This window comes from Camellia sinensis, chromosome 2 (genome assembly GCF_055761805.1).
Source record: "Camellia sinensis isolate YWXY chromosome 2, ASM5576180v1, whole genome shotgun sequence".
NCBI lineage: Eukaryota > Viridiplantae > Streptophyta > Magnoliopsida > Ericales > Theaceae > Camellia > Camellia sinensis.
The window spans coordinates 76,660,843-76,670,188 of record NC_138962.1 but is presented as its reverse complement, the minus strand read 5'-3'; positions in this window follow the sequence as shown (position 1 = coordinate 76,670,188).

The following is a 9,346-nucleotide window of genomic DNA, read 5'->3' as shown; positions in this document are numbered from 1 at the left end:
TGCAGCACGTGTTCTATTTTGATAATTCAAATTATTTAATGTGTAGAGTTGGTCAAGTATTTTATTTTTATTAAAAAAAATACATTAATTGGATATCGATAGACATTTGATCAGAACATATTTTTGTAAACAATTTATTTTTAAAATCATATTTACTATTGATAAAAACATGATACGATCAATGGGCTATTGATATCCGATCAATATGAGTTTTTTTGCAAGGATGAAGTACTCGACGATATCTACATATTAAACGGTTCAGATTATCAAAATGGGATGGGTCCCATGGGTCCAATAGGACCGTTTAGTCCACAAAGTGGACTAGAGAGAAGCCTTATCCTTTTTCAATACAAATCTAGACTAGATAGGTGCCATTTGGGTTCACTGTAGGTCTTGTTTTAATAATTTGAACTATTTATTTTTTAAAAAAATTGTCTATTATTCATACAAAAAATTAAGTCTATCTGATAAATGTAGTATATTTATTTTATAATATTTGTCTTAAAAAAATGAATCATCTATTTTCAAAATTACACTTACCGTTCATTTTTTAGAGACAACCACAATAAAATGAAAATGCCACGATTATCAGTTTGATCTAATCCCTTTTTTCTTTTTTTTCTTTTCTTTTGTATTGGATGATATACACAAGGAATCCTAAAAAATGAACGGCTCTAATCATTGAAACCATGCTCATGGTGGATCTCACAAGCCCAGATAGCACTTTTTTAGTCTACTACTAAACTGAATAGAATTATATATATAATATTAATAATGATATACAAATAAAAAATTATAGAAAATTTTCTTGCATAATAATATGACTCAATGTGTACTTTTGTTTACTTTAAAATAAAACATTCATAAAGATTAATTTATGGATACAAATTTTCATCAAAATCTCACTATAGTCCATTCACTTTTAATTATAATAGTTGATGTAGGCCGAGAAGTACCATATTGAGACCACTGAAGTTACATTTTTAATCTTTCAATATTGTTTATTTACTAGAGATGATGTGCTTTGTGCATTTGTACAGATTTGGCAGGTAACACGCAAATTCAATCAAAAAGTGCGCGAAAACATATTCTCCGAGCGAGAAACAAAAAATCCGAGCCAGCCAGACTACCGCACATGCAGCCACCACCACTCGAGCAGCTCACATGGGCGTTCGAGCGGCCCACCTAGGGACGTGTGTGTGAAATTTTCAGCCTATTTTGCTGAGAATAAAAGGAAGAAAAATAGGCTAACTTAGGTTTCGAGATTAATTGAAAGGAAAGAGATGCTAGGGTTCTAAAGAGGTGATTTTCTCCTAAAGCTTGAAGGACACTTCCACGGGGGTTTCCTCCTCATCTTCTTCCTCTTCCCACTCCTCTATGAGTGGCTAGTCTTTTTTTCTAGGGTTTTGATGAAACCCTAGCCATGTAATAGGATTTTTCATGAGCTTTAATTGTGAATTGTTTTGAATCAATGTATGGATGATTTAGAAGTTTTTAATATTTGTTTCTTTCATCTCTTCAAGTATTTTACTCTCTGTGATTGTTTAATACTTTCCATACATTAGTTTTCTTTGTGTTTGTATTCAAAGTACGAGACGAGTCATGCTACGAGAGACGGGTCGTATTGCTACCATAGTTTAGAGCAAACGCCTCATACTACTCGAGATGATTCGTGTTTGTACGTTGATACGACAACTCTTTGATCAATATTTCAAACTTGTAGTTATGAAATATTGGGTGGTTCAAACCAAATTGCAATTGTTGGCCAATTTTAAGTTTCATTCATATGGTTAGTAGTGAATTTTTTACCCTAGGATTTTTTCCAAAAAATAATATCTCAAACCCTAATTTTAATTGTCAATTTAATTCTTCAATTTCATTTAATTCTTGTTTAGTCATAAAATCAATCTTATCTTTTTAATCAAAATTAATTTAGGGATTTAGTGATTAAATTAGTCTAATTTCACAATTGTCCCTGTGGATCAATACTTGGACTTGCCATTATTCTAAAAGAATTTGGTATAGTTTAGTGTTTATTTTTTGTGTGTGTAACGACACATCAAATTTTGGCGCCGTTGCCGAGAACTTCTGGCGAAATTAATTAATTTAAAGTTATATTCTTATTTTAATTTTTAGTTTAGGATTTTATGCTTTCGTGTTGCTAAGTGTGCAGAGTATTTGCAATTGGAACCATCACTGGAGTGCAAGCGAAGTGCAGCCAAGTTTTTAAACAAAAACACCGCAGCACCAAAGTGCTAAAAAAAAAACAGAAGAAAATACTCGCAAGCAAAGCACCAAAGTGCTAAGAAGAAAGACAAAGCTCAATTGGAGATTGGAGACAACGTCTATACGTCAAGCATTCGCAAGACGAGTAAAGCGTTTTCGTTAAATCGCTGTGAGTATTTCTCCCTTTGGTATTTTGCTTTCATACTTAGTGCACAGAGTCGAAACTTAGTGTGTTTGAGTGAGTAGTGTATGCACGTGCGTCGTTCTTGTCGCCTTGAATTGTGGAGTTTGGACCTTGAACTAGAAAGGATTTTTAGGAAACTTAGAGCCTCTACGCGTGTTCTTAGGCTTGAATATTCATATCCATACTTTGATCCATTAGAGATGGAAAATCCAAATGTCCCAAATAGGCCCAACCGGACCCTTAAGGATTATTTCACACCTGTATATACATCACCATCATGCATCCAATTACCCGACACCACTGCTGCTCATTATGAGATTAAGTCTAGCACCATACAAATGCTCCCATCATTCCATGGACTAACTCATGATGATCCTTATAAACATTTGAATGAATTTTTGGAAATTTGCTCTACAATGAGGATCCAAAATTTCACAAATGAGGCCTTAATGTTGCGATTGTTTCCATTCTCATTAAAGGACAAAGCCAAACACTGGCTGAATTTCTTACCTGTTAATTCAATCACACAACTTGGGACCAATTACAGCAACGGTTCTTGGAGAAGTACTTTCCCATCAGTAAAACCAACCAACTTAGGCGAGCCATCACCAATTTTGCTCAAATTGATGGCGAACAATTTCACGAAACATGGGAGAGACTTCGTGACCTTCTCCAACAGTGTCCCCACCACCAAGTGCCTGATTGGCAACTTGTTCAAACTTTTTACTATGGCTTAATTGGGCCTCATCGCCAAATAGTGGATTCATCTTGTGGTGGGACATTAATGTCCAAAAATGACGCCGAGACATGGCAATTATTTGAGAATTTAAGTGATAATTCCCTTCACCATGCCTCCGCAGCTCGGCAAGTCCGGTAACCAGTAGTTTGAGCCCCAAAAAGAAGGGGCATTTATGAGGTCGGGCAAAACCTGGAGTTAGCCCAACAAGTAGAGGCATTGTCCCACAAAAATGGACCAATTATTAGCTACAGGACATGCCCCTACACAGCAAGATCAGCCTCAATTACATGAGGCGTGTGCTATTTGTGTGAGCCTTGCACATGACTTGAGTGAGTACCCTTCGGCATCATAATTTCCGTAGGTAGTCCAAGAGCATGTGAATGCGACTCGAGGATTCTCCAACATGGGTAATGACCCATACTCCAACACATACAATCCAGGATGGAAAAATCACCTTAATTTCTCATAGAGACCTCATTTACAAGACACTTCTTACAACCCTCTACCACCAAGACAGAATTTTAATAATTTTGCCAACCAATCTTTCTACCGACCACCACAACCTTATCGACCCCCCACAACCTTACCAGCAACAATAACCCCTATCTATAGCGATCTCGGTTGTCCCTTTACTGTTCAGTTGTATTCCGGACTCGGTTCCGTGGAATTGGTAGTTGTATCTATCTTGTTGTCGTCCTTTAAATCCATTTGTTTGAGTTTTAGGATGTGTTGGGCTTGGTTGTTACAGCTTGGTAGAGCTTTGGCTCCCATTGTTGTTATCCAGTTTTTGAGTGGTCCGCTCGAGCGGGTCATTTTGTGCTCGAGCGGGGTTTACACCCTTCCAGCTTTTCGAGTCTCTGCAAAACTTCTGCAGGTGTGTTTTCTACGCTTGAGCGGGTTTATTGCGCTTGAGCGGGCTTGTTGGCGCTCGAGCGGGTAGTACCTCGTTGGTGAAAGTACTGGGAGATGAAAATCTATGCTCGAACGGACTGGTCTTTCGTGCTCGAGCGGGTGTGTTTTGTCTTTGTGTCTTGGAGCTCGAGCGGACCCAGTTTTCTATCCTTGACGCTCGAGCGTCCTGTTATCCGCTCGAGCAGGTATGTTGTATATCAGTTGGAAGCTGGGTGTTTTAAAATCACTTCTTACATTCTCTCTCTCTCTCTCTCTCTTACTTTCTAAAAACAGTTTTTGAGAGCTTCTCTCTCTAGGATCTCCCTTCTCTCTAGGGTTTGATCTAGTTAGAGTGTCTCCCTATCCTTTGGCCTTTGTAAAGAGTGTGTTGATCGTCGAGGGTTTCGTTTTGATCCGAGAATCATAGTGTTTGGAGCATTTTCACTTTTTTCTCCTTCTCCGTTAGAGCTCTAACTTCGAGGTAGGGATACCCTACTCCTCTTTATGAGCTTTGTCTTTGAATTTTAGCATTTTGATATGTTGGGAGTTGTTGGGTAATTTTGAGAAAGTTTGGGTCTTTGTGTAATTTTACAAAAGATGGGGTTTTATTTATAATTAAACCTATATGCATGTTTGGTATAGAGAAATGATATAGATGATGAACTATGGATAAAAGTGGAACCTTGGGGTTGTTATGTTAATTATGGGAAAATGCCCTAATTAGTTGGATAAATTAATTTGTATAATTAATTTTGAGAAATGAAGAATTGAATTGAGAGTATTCAAATTGAAAAGATTATGGGATTAACGGGTGTAGTTGGATTCATTTAATCGCCCACCCAGGTTGAATGTTGATAATATATCCATTTGGTGCATTTATTTCCTATTTAGAAATAACTGCTTTGGGCTATCGGTGGAGGATAGCCTTGATTGTTGTAGACAATGCATGATGATTAGGCAAACTAAAACTAATCAATTGAGTATGCTATCGAATATAGCGGTTGGAATAATACATCAACTTTATGTATTGATTGTTTATGTATATGATCTATGTTTATATACATTGTGTATGTGGGAGGAAATAGGGGATGTACTCCACGGTTTAGGGGAAGATAGGGGATGGACCTCTAAGCCGGTTGTGTGTGACATTGATACAGCACTACAATGTGTATCAAGTGTTGATTATGGAAGTGTTTAAATTGATTTGATATAGCACTAAAATGTATATCGTTATCAATTGTGAAGTATAGAAGTGTTTCTATGTTATGTTGATACAGCCCCAAAATGTGTATCGTTCGTATAGTATGGGAGTGGTTTATGTGTTATTGATACAACATTAAAATGTGTATCCATCATGAATTTCGAAAGTGTTTTGAAGATGAGTCTTATTCTCATTAAGTTATTTGACTAAGTGTTGAGCCTTGTTTTCAAACTCAAGGTTGAAAAAGAAATGAGAAATGAAGTGTAACATGGACTTAAATGTCATGAAACTAAAATGTGATATAAATGAGTGTATCGGTGTTGACCATCTATCAACTGCTAATCTTTTAGTCATTGTTCATAGCTGGTTTAGTGTATTTCTGCTGGGCTGTGGCTCACCCTTTATGGGACATCATTTTCAGGTATAGGTAGCATGCCACCTCCAAGGACATAGCTTGGGAGGCTAGAGGCAGACAGATTGCTTTTGTTGTTTGCTTTCTTTTGATGCATTACATGTAAATTCAAGCCGAGGGCTTTATATGTATTGAGTTAGTACTCTTCTTTCTGTAACCAAGTGTTAACTTGGAAAGCTGTAAGCCCGTAGGGCACTTACTTTTGTTGTTAACATGTAATACTTTTGTAAGAACTACTCTGATTAATGGAAAGATGGTTGATTTCTTTTATGTCAATGTATGTCTAAAGTGATGGGTTTTACGTATTATTTTGAGGGCGTTACACTATCTGTTCCTCAAGGCAACTCTGCCTTTGAGACTCAGGTGTTAGAAGTTCTCTCAGAACTTAAGGGGTTAGCACCAGTAGTTCACCCCCACACTCACTCCATTGCCAAGCTAGAGGCCCAATTAGGTCAAATGGCTAACAACATGAATAGGAGAGAGGAGGGAAATTACTGAGTCAGACCGTGGCAAACCTAAGGGTCAATACAGGGCAGAAGGGTCAGGTGGGAATGGAAAGCACCATGAGCAAGTGCAAGTTGTGATTACCTTGAGAAGTGGAAGGGAGTTAAAGCCTCGGCCAATTGCGTCTGATGCAACTAGGGTTAAGAAGGGTGACCACGGTAGTACACCCAATGAGAGCAAGGGTGCATGAGAAACACCTAAGAGGGATGACTTAGTCCCTAGCATTTCACATGAGCCTAAGGCACCATATATGCCTAAGGCACCCTTTCCCCAATGCCTTGATACACCGTCCCCTTTTAATAAGAAGGCGGTATTCATGGAAGCAATGATGGAGGTTTTTAAACAAGTGAAAATCAACTTCCCCCTATTGGAGGCGATTAAGTAAGTACCCTTCTATGCTAAATTTTTGAAGGACCTATGTACACAAAAGCGTAAATCTAGGACACACGCGTCCCAAAAGGTCATACTCACGGAGCAAGTAAGCTCCATCTTGTTGAATGACACACCCTCTAAGCTTAAAGACCCGGGTGCCCCAACCATTGCATGCATTATAGGGGACCATTTCATTGATAGGGCCTTATTAGATTTAGGGGCTAGTGTCAAGTTGTTTCCGTACTCTGTGTACGAGGAATTTGGGCTTGGTGAGTTGAGCCCACTGCTGTTACTCTCCAGTTGGTTGACCAGTTCCTCAAAGTGCCAAATGGCATGATTCAGAATGTGCTAGTGAAGGTCGATAGGTTTTACTTTCCTGTTGATTTTTTGGTTTTAGATATGGAACCGATAACCAGTTCTAAGAAACAAATCTTGGTGATCTTAGGTCAACTTTTCTTGGCTATGGCCAATGCATGAATAAATTGTCGTATCGAGGTTATGGAAGTTTCATTTGGGAACGTGTACGTAAAACTTAATGTTTTCCAACCATCCCAACAACCCCATTAGAGAGAGGAGTGCTTATTTTTGGATGTTGTGGATGACATTATGGAAGAAGCTTTACCTTCCATTCTTGTAGAGGACCCTCTAGAGGATTGTCTAGCTCATTTTGGGTTTGAGAATTTTTATATCGACGGGTCGGTTGAGGAGGTGAACGCTTTACTTAATGCTTTTTCTACACCGGATTTTGTTAATAAAGTTAACGAAAATTGAAACTAGAGAGACTAAATTGAGATTTTGGTGAAAATATTTGGACGAAAATAAGATTTTAATAAAAATATAAAGATACTAATGGGATAACTCTATTGCTCCCCAAAAATTAGGTTTAGCACCAAACTTAAAAAATTTGAACAGATAGAAAATAATTTGAATATATAGATATAAATTTGAATAAATAGTAAAAAAAAGTCAATAGATAAATTAAGAAGTAAAATTGGAAACCAAATGTTATTCAAAACAAACAAAAGGATTTCTCACCAAACTATTTTATAAATGATAGACCTCTCACTAACAAAAAAAATTCACTAGACCTAATACCTTATACCTTCCTTAGATTGGATTTTTCAACAATTTTCTTTTTATTTTATTGTTTCAAAACTTAAAAACACATTTATTTTTAATAAAATTTATATTTTTGGAATCTATATAATGAGATTTATCAAACAAGACCAATATTGAATATAAATTTTTTTAAAAATAAAAATTATTTTTTTAGCTATACGAAACTAACAATTTCTCAGTTTGCGAAACTATCTAGTAAAACTGAGATATTTTCCCAATTTTTTTTAGTATTAACTGATAATATTATCAATTTTTGATAAATTTTTCAATTTTTTCGAGTGTTAAAATTGAGAATATTATCAATTTCTTTAATTTTAAACTGGTAATATTTGCAACTTTAAAATTAGAAAAAATTGAAATTTTTTTCAATTTTATACAAAAATATTTCATATAATTTTTCGTCAACTAAGAAAAATTTTCATTATCGAAAGTGTTAGCTCAGGCTCAATATTGATGTTTTGTTTTTATTTATAGTTTCAATCTTTATTCATATTTTTTTTCTTTCCCATTAACGTTTTAGGTAATTGGAATAATTAACCATTGACTTAAATGGTAAATTTTAACTCTGAAAAACCTAGAAGAAAAAAGAAAAGAAAAAAAAAAAGGGACAATCAGAATCTATGCCAATAAGATTATTATTATTATTATTATTATTTTTTGTTTTTCTTTTCAAAATGATAGAATATATTGATTTAGAAACTATTATACCCAACGCTCCCAAGTCAAAATGCCAGCCCCTCCAACGACACGTCGATCAAGACAATAGGATGCACCATTCACATTTTGTTGAACGAAGTGAAACATAAGGGTAATTTTGCCTATCAAAAATAAATGGGATTTGAATGAGTTAAAAAAGGGAGCTTCTATTTGCACACATCATTTACCCTCTTTACACACACTTAATGAATTTTTTTTTATTACATTTTTGTCCTAAAATAAAACTACCAAAATACCCCTATTTCTCTCTATCTCTCTAGTGACCACTCTTCGTCTTCCCTCTGAACCATTGTCATCTTCTTTTCTCTCATCTGTTGCAGTCTCTCTCTATCTCTCATCAATGGTGGGTTTTGAAGTCGGAGCAGTCCTAGCCGACTGGACCTGCAACTATAACCCTACCCGCAACTCCACCAACCCCAGCAACTCCACCCACCACTCCGACTCCGTCTTCGATTTCACCGACGACAATTCCTTCGGCGGTGCCGTCGCTGCCGCCGACGACGCCACCTTCCGCCTTGTCGACGTCAAGCCACCTTTTCGCACTCGCTTCGGCCCCAAATGGCGGTTCTAGCAGCGCTGCAACCACCTCACCTAGCGCCGTGACGAAGAGGTGGAGGCCAATAAGCGCGAGGCCGCGAGGCCGAGAAAGAACGTGTCCGCTGCGACCGCTCTCTCTCTCTCTAAACACCATTGATGAGAGATAGGGTTTGATCATTGCTTGCTGGTATGAAAGAATGTGTGTGGATGAGAGTGTGTGTATGGGATATAACTGGAACAAAATTGTGTGTGATGAGTATTTTTTTTTTGGGTGTGTGAAATAAGAAGGATGTGTAAAAAAAGGAATGTGTGTGTGTAAATAGAACCTCCCGTAAAAAAATCTTATTTATGACTCAAGGAGAATTTTTATTTATTTAAGGCTTAATTGATGGGTGCTCATGTCAAAAGTCTAAAATTAAATTTTTTCTGTCAAAAAGTCCAAGG